We start from the raw sequence: 8219 nt of genomic DNA, 5'->3' as shown, positions 1-8219 counted from the left end.
AGCTGAAACTCCTATACTTTGGCCACCTGATGCAAAGAGCTGACTCATTTGAAAAGACCCTGATGCTGGGAAAGATTGAAGGCAGGAGGAGAAGGGGACAACAGAGAATGAGATGTTTGGATGGTGTCACTGACTCGATGGACATGAGCTTGGGTAAACTCTGGGAGTTGGTGATGGACAGGGAGGCCTGGCATGCTGCGGTCCATGGGGTCACAAAGAGTCAGACACAACTGAGCAACTGAAGTGAACTGAACTGAAAGAACCCACCCTCCAATGCAGGAGACACAGGACAAGCAGGTTCAATCCCTGGATCAGGAAGATCCCTTGGAGTGGGAAGCGGCAACTTATTTCAGTATTCTTGCCTGGAAAATTCTACGAATAGAAGAACCTGGAGTGCTACAGTCCATGGGATCACAAAGAGTCTGACATGACTGAGCACTCAGGCTTGTGTTCTGAGACAGCACCAATTAACTTTCTTACAGTTGTAAAGGTCAGAAGTCCAAAACACATCTTCCTGAGGTGAAAGTGATGTATCTTCAGGGCCACGTTTCTTCTGGAGGCTTTAGAGGAGAAGCCATTGCCTTGCCTTTTCCAGCTTGTGCAGATGGCCCAAATTCCTTGGCTAGTGGCTGCTTTCTCTGTCTTCAAAGCCAGCAATGTGTCATCTCTGTTACCCTCTCTCTGCTCACGACTGGGGAAGGTTCTCTGACTTTAAGGACCCATGTGAATAAATCAAACATGCTTGCATAATTCAGGATAACTCTCTCCACCTCAAGATCCATACCTTAATCACAACTGCAAAGTTCTCCAAGCCAGGTAAGGGCACATATTCACAGGTTTCAGGGACTAGAATGTGAACATCTGAGCAGGGAGGCAATTATTATTCTGTCTACATTGAAACAAAAAAAATACAATTGCTATTTTGACAAAAACTGTACATGAAACTTCTAAATGTTGTCTGATCCTAGGTCCCATGTAGATCAGTCTACCACTGGAGGAGAGTTTGGAGGTGGCCTGTTAGAATCCTACGGTAAGCAGGTCCTTGATGGAATACTGTGGGCAGAGAGAGCTTACCTTTGTGTTTCATACCTTCCTATTACCTGGCATGAAATGGGCTCTCCTTCACACTCAGGACATTATCAAGGACATAAAATCGCTCCTAACTTTCTCCTTTCCTTGGGCAAGGTCTGGAGAATGGAGTTTTACCTAGGAAGTCCCTGGACAGTCTGGGTAGGCAAGGGAGTTCAAGCTACCTCAGAAAGGACTCTCTTGAGAGACATGAATTTGCCAGAATGGATGAATATCTTGTGTCTGGCAATTGGAGCATGATGATACCAGAAACAGGACACTGTAGCTCTAATTGGATTAAAGGACTTGTAGGCAGCTGTGGAAGCTCCAGAGAGGTTTAGCGACAGAAAACACCCCCTGCCAGGCAGTGTGGCCCTGGATGGTGGTGCCAGGGTGGCTGCAGCTGTCTAGCAGAGGATGGCATCATTGATCCTTCTCCTCTGAGCTGGAGAGACCGACAGTGATCTTCTGGGCCCAGAGGTGATTGCTCTCTTCACAGAAAGTAAAATGTATGGTGTATTTTAGGATTTGTCCTGTATTTGTTTCTCCCCTCTCCCAACACACACACACACACACACACCCCTTCTCAGGCTGCAGATGAGGAAGCAGAAGAGCAGAGACAGAGTTTGGAGTAAAGAAAGGGGATCTTGAAGGGTGATGGGCTTTCTGGAGTGGTTTAGGGCAAGTTCATGGCCCTTCTCTCTCCAGCCACTTTCTGTAACAGAGAACATTTCCAGGAGCTCGTGGAGTTCAGACAGAGCTTTGCGGGAGGGAGCAGAACCGTAATGACAATGATGAAGATGCTATGATTGAAAACAGAGCATAGTGGGGAGGGAGGGAGAACCAAGAGAGAAGGGGATGTATGGAGACTTGTAGCTGATTCACGTTGTTGTACAGCAGAAACTAGCACAACAGTGTAAAGCAACTATACTCCAATTGAAAAAAAAAACAACAAACAGAGCACGGAAAAGTGAAGCAGAAATTGCAAGCTCTCGTCTTGGAAAAGTAGAGAAAGCTCCATCATCAGAGAGGGTCTTCACCGGTTGTTATTTTCTATGTTTACTGAAATTACAGGGGCTAATCATATGAAAGGAGATATGAGGAAGCTGTAGATAGGCTGTAATATGAAGAGCTGTGACTGTTAAATGAACATTTGTTAGGAACAACCCTAAGGTGTTGGATGGTGTCTGAGCCATGGGGGTCACAAAAGACCACAAGGGAATTGAAATAGAGAAGTTCATTATTTACAGATCCTGGAGGAGGTATGTGGCATGCCTCCAGGGGCCACAGAGAGACTTCAAGGCCAGGTGTGGGCAAGACCTGAGGCATACGCCTTTATTAGGTAGGGCCTAAGTGTTTTGAGGCTCCCAGGCTAAGGCCAGATTGGTCAATTCAATCTAAAAAGAACAGGGTTTTTGTTAGCATCTTGGGGCTCTTAGCTAAGAAGAAGGCCCTGGAGATGCAGGAGATGGTTTCTCACAAGGCTGGTTGGGGAAGTCATGTCAGAAAGTTTCATTTATGTGTGACCCTGAGGGCTATTGTCTCGGGCATACCAGGGGGAGGGGCTATTGTCAGTTCAAGACCCCTGCAGGCCACTTGACCATACGAAACGATGCCAAGGCAGCAATACTATGAAGTAGTTTAATTAAACTCTCAACATGAAGGCTACTGAAAGGGGATTGGATCAGAAAGACCGCATCTTATGTTATTGGGGAGATGAGTAATCACAGACATTCATTTATCATTGTCTTTGTTGCTGTCTTTACAGCAGCCACAATTCATGGAGTAGCTGCAGCACTCCAGGCCCTGTGGTGAAATCCATAGTCTTTGAATTCAAACAGCCTGGACTGAAATTCCAGTACTGCCACTTATTAATAGTATGATGTTTAACACTACAGATCTCACATTCCTCAACTGAGAAATGGGAATAACATAAGGTCTATCTTGTAGAATTGTTTGTCATACTTAAATGAGACCATGTGTTTAAAATGGTTGGTGTAATGTCTGGCTCTTCATACTCAAAACGTTGGTCTCTATTTTTTGGTGCTATTTTGTCGGAAAATATTTTACAGATTCACTTTTATTAAGATGTTTTCAGGACTTTCTTAGTGGGTCAGTGGTTAAAACTTCGCCTTCTAATGAAGAGGCTGTGGGTTTGATACCTGGTTGGGGAATTAAGATCCCACATGCCTTAGGGCCAAAAAACAAAAAAGCATAAAACAGAAGCAATGTTATAATTCGCTTCAGTCATGTCTGACTCTTTGTGACCTTATGGACTGTAGCCCGCCAGAACCCTGTCCCTGGAATTCTCCAAACAAGAATACTGGAGTGGGTTGCCATGCCCTCCTCCAGGGGATCTTCCCAACCCACGGATTGAACCTGCTTCTCTTATGTCTCCTGCATTGCAGCAAGGTTCTTTACCACTAGTGCCACCTGGGAAGCCCCCAGAAATTCAATAAAAACTTAAAAAATGGTCCACATCAAAAAAAGAAAAGATTTATCATATCATATGTGAACATCTTGGGTAAATGGGCTGATCAGACCAGTTCTCACCCATCAGAGCTCTGATAACAAGGAATATAATAGGGAAATTTGATGAAAGGTAAGAGAATGAAGAATGAAGAAACAATGGAAGAAAGATGGAAGGAACAATGGAAACAGTGGAACAATGGAAACAATGGAAACAAATGAAGAAACTATGGAAACAGTGAGAGATTTTATTTTATTTTATTTTTGGCTCCAAAATCACTGAAGATGGTGACTGCAGCCATGAAATTAAAAGATGCTTGCTCCTTGGAAGAAAAGCTATGACAAACCTAGACAGCATATTAAAAAGCAGAGACAGAGGTCTGTCCAGTCAAAGCTGTGGTTTTTCCAGTAGTCACGTATGGATGTGAGAGTTGGACTCTAAAGAAAGCTGAGCACAGAAGGATTGATGCTTTTGAACTGTGGTGTTGGAGAAGACTCTTGAGAGTCCCTTGGACTGTACGGAGATCAAACCAGTCAATCCTAAAGGAAATCAGTCCTGAATATTCATTGGAAGGACTGATGATGAAACTCCAATACTTTGGCCACCTGATGCGAAGAACTGACTCACTGGCAAAGACACTGATGCTGGAAAAGACTGAAGGCAGGAGAAGGGGACGACAGAGGATGAGATGGTTAGATGGCATCACTGACTTGACGGACATGAGTTTGAGCAAGTTTCGGGAGTTGGTGATGGACAGAGAAGCCTGGCGTGCTGCAGCCCATGGGGTCACAAAGAGTCGGACGCGACTGAGCAACTGAACTGAACTGAAGGGAATGAAGACACTGATCCCAAGTAGGGAGCACTGATCAGGAGTGCCCCATGATGGGCCCTGAGCATGATGGGGGCTGTACTATGAAGTACGATACTTTGGGGTGCAGAACACAGTCCATTTTGTTTTTCTGCCTCGGTTAAGCATATTACTCATACAACAGAGACTACAGTCTATAATTTGGCAATATAACAAAGCTGTTGAATCTAATTATGTTTGCTTATGAAATTTAAAAGACAAATATCCCAATTGAGGACTTCCATTAAATAGCTCTGCAATGTCCGTCACTCCTCATCTAAATTTAAAGCACAGGTAAGAAATTTCTAACATCCCTTTTGTGTCTAACATTCCATGAGTCAAAGTGAGGACCAATGTTACCTAATTCTTTTTATAGGAATTTGCTTTGCCTTGGGAGAGCAGAACCATATGCCCCCAACAATGTGTAAGTCAGGTCAATTAAGAAGGATGGCTCCTTCAGCCCTGAGTTTGCTTCAGCAAATCTTTAGAGTTGGCTCTTTATTTATAACTCTGTAGAGGACCAAAACAAGCCTACATCTGACTAGGGCATGGAGAAGCAAAACACAGTTCAGATGCATTCCTAAATCATGAATTTTTCTCATTGACATACATGGCATCACAGACAGTGCAGCTGCATGGCATAGATTTTCAGGGCTTGATTACAAGCAACCTCTGACAGACACCCCTGGGAGCACGATGAGCAAAGTTGTTTCTGTGACACGGTTGATCCTTCTCCTCTGCAGAACTGAGTCCAGTGATCTTAAAGGCAAATATCAGCACCAGTCTTGGCACCTAAGGAATAATATAGGTTCTTTAGAGATGGGTTGAAAATTAGGAGCATTAACCATCAATTCTCCCATATTTTGGCTCTAGTAATTTTTTCTTAAAGGCGATCCTGAGCATGCCTCATTTCTATTTGTCAAGAAATGGTAAGACTTGAGGCCAGAACTTCCGTAGCATTTTAGGCATCATTGTTTGTGTGTGTTAGTCGCTCAATCATGTCCAACTCTTTGCAACCCCATGGACTGGGGAAGCATAGACCACCATGCTCCTCTGTCTATGGAATTCTCCAGGCAAGAATACTGAAGTTGGTAGCCATTCCCTTCTGGGATCCCTGGGATCTTCCCAGGCTGGGGATCGAACCTGGGTCTCCTGCACTGCAGGCAGATTCTTTACCATCTGAGCCACTAGGCATCATTAGATCCTGTTTGTTTGAATGCTTGATGTAAGGCTGTCCCCTAACCTGGTGCTCCAATGCCTTCAGACTCTGTTCTTTCACTTCTGGAACCTTAAAAAATGGGCTCTATTCTCGGTGGGTCATATACTAACAGGTCTTAAAATTCATTCTCCTATCTTCCCACAACTCTCTCCAAATTGTAGTTGTAAAGTCCTTTGTACCTGAGGACTAGGATATGTGCTTCTAGATGGGCCTATAGTAATCTGTGCTTTTACCTTTGGAACTACTCCAGTGTGTTAGTTTCTCCCTTTATAGAACAAGCTCCTTGAGGGAAAGAATGGAAGCTGACTCTAACTGTAGAGAAACAAAATATGTTTGTGAAATGATTGAGTGATCACGTCTCATCTCCAATATCAAATAAAGCACATGGAGGGATTTCCCTGGTGGTTCAGTGCTTTCCAATGCTGTGGACGTGGGTTCAGTCCTTGGTTGGGGAACTAAGTTCCCACATGCCATGGGACAACTTAGCCCGTGAATTGCAACTAGAGAAGCCCATACATGGCGACTGAGACCTGACACAGCAAAATAAATAAATAAATAAATATTTTTAAAATAAAAAATAACTAAAAATAAAACACATGGAAATGTTCATGCAATGGCGTGGCCCATAGTGACTCTTACACTTATCCTTATCCAGCTACTCAGTCATGGTGGCCAACATTACCATCTCCTTCAATCCTCACAAAAAATCCTCAGAGCAATCATAATTCATTGCTCTGCTTTGTATACATACTTCATGCAGCTGGTTTTTCTTTTTTAACTTCTTGCATATTATGTGCAGAATAACACATATATTTAGAAAGTCTGTAACATTCATTTACATCCTTTTGTCAAGTGGAAATGTAGAAGTAAATGATTGCAATTACTCCTCTGTAACAAAGTCATTTACCTGTTTAATGGGTGCTTAATTGTTGGTCCTTTATATTACGGTAGCCACATGATTTATATTCCAAACTGTGACTGCTTTGAGAGTGAACGAGAGCACTATTAATAATTGCACAGGTCGACAGGGGTAAGCTTGGACTCTACAGGACATAGTGGGACATATGGTCACACTATTTATAGATGAAGATGCTGCTGAACTAGCACCAACAAAGCATGCCCCTGGGACCGTCCTTCCCTAATTGTGACGTGTTCATGATGAGCCAGTTACATCTGTTTACCAGGATAGCCTTGTAGCTAATAGGATAGATGTGGGCAAGGTTGATTTGTGCCTGGATTTTAATTTATAAAGGTGAATGTGTGATGATGCAGAGAGGCTAATGCTATTGAAAGAAAATTTTTATTACTTACAGTTACTTACAGGAAGGGGCTTACAGTTTCCCAGAGAGAGTATGCCATGTCCTATAGGGCCACAGGGGGAAGCACCAGGTTTTCTCAGGGGATAGATGCAAGATCCAGGGAAAAACATTTATTGCGTTTTCCATGGGAAAGGAAAGGTGGGCAGGGGCAGTGGCTTAAGACTGGCTAATTTGAATGCTGTTGGTGGGCTCTGGGTTATATGGGTGGGCTCTCTAGTTGCTTGGGTGATTTGGGGCGGGAGAAATATTGGCTTGGTGTGTCAGTTAGAAGAGGTAGTTGGGAGCTTCCCTGGTGGTCACGTGGTTAAGCATCTGCCTGCCCATGCTGGGGACAGGTTTGATCCCTGGTCCAAGAAGATTCCACACGTCTTGGGGAAACTTCTGAAGCCTGTGTGACTAGAGCCCATTCTCTGCAACAAGTAACCACATTGAGAAGCCTGTGCACCCCAACTAGAGTAGCTCTCACTCACCACAACTAGAGAAAGTTCACACACAGCAATGAAGACCCAACACAGACAAACATAAAGACATCATTTACTTTTTAAAATAGAGGTAGTTGGGGATTTGGACCCAGAACTGATTGGAGGGTTTGTGATATGAATTTTGTGCTCTTACAAAATCTGCATCACAAGGGGAGATGTACGGAACTCTGGCCATTAGTTTGGCCCTGTGATGAATGAACGCCAAATAACTAATGAATGCCTCTGAGAAACTCACTGCCCCAGTGGAGATTGAAACCTCAAACTTCATGTCATTAGTCTGAAGCTCTAATGCACACAATGCGCTGGCCCATTCTCAGTTTAGGAATAACGGCCCCGAGGTGCCTGGTTGGGCGACACAGAACAAAGGGGGCTGCATTGAGGGTAGGTTGAAGGTCTGTCTTCAAAACCAATGGTTTGAAGAGGACTTCTCTCCAGGTTTTGCATGAAGATGTAAAAATTAAACACATTCTACTGCATTTCAAGGAAAACCATAGCAGACTGGCTTTATCTGAGGAATGATGTGAAGTCCTCTTTTTTGATATCAGGGAGGGATTCACAGCTGAGGAAAGGTGACCCAGACTCAGTGTGTCCAATGGTGTGGCAAGAAAGTGGGAGTCATTCAGGGAGGCCATGAAGCCGTCACTTCTTGAGCTCTCCTGTGACCCCAACCCAGAGGTCACAGGGAAGTTCACATGTTATTGTACAGCTGAAGGCACTGAGAGGGGTTGAGGAAGTGTCCTGAGTCCTTCAGCTTAGATGCAGAACTGATAAGAGAAGGCAGGTTTGTCTGACTTCCCCAGACTCAACTGGGAAC

The sequence above is a fragment of the Bison bison genome, unplaced genomic scaffold (assembly GCF_000754665.1).
Source record: "Bison bison bison isolate TAMUID 2011002044 unplaced genomic scaffold, Bison_UMD1.0 scf7180017864303, whole genome shotgun sequence".
Taxonomy (NCBI): domain Eukaryota; kingdom Metazoa; phylum Chordata; class Mammalia; order Artiodactyla; family Bovidae; genus Bison; species Bison bison.
Note: the sequence above shows the minus strand (reverse complement) of the source record.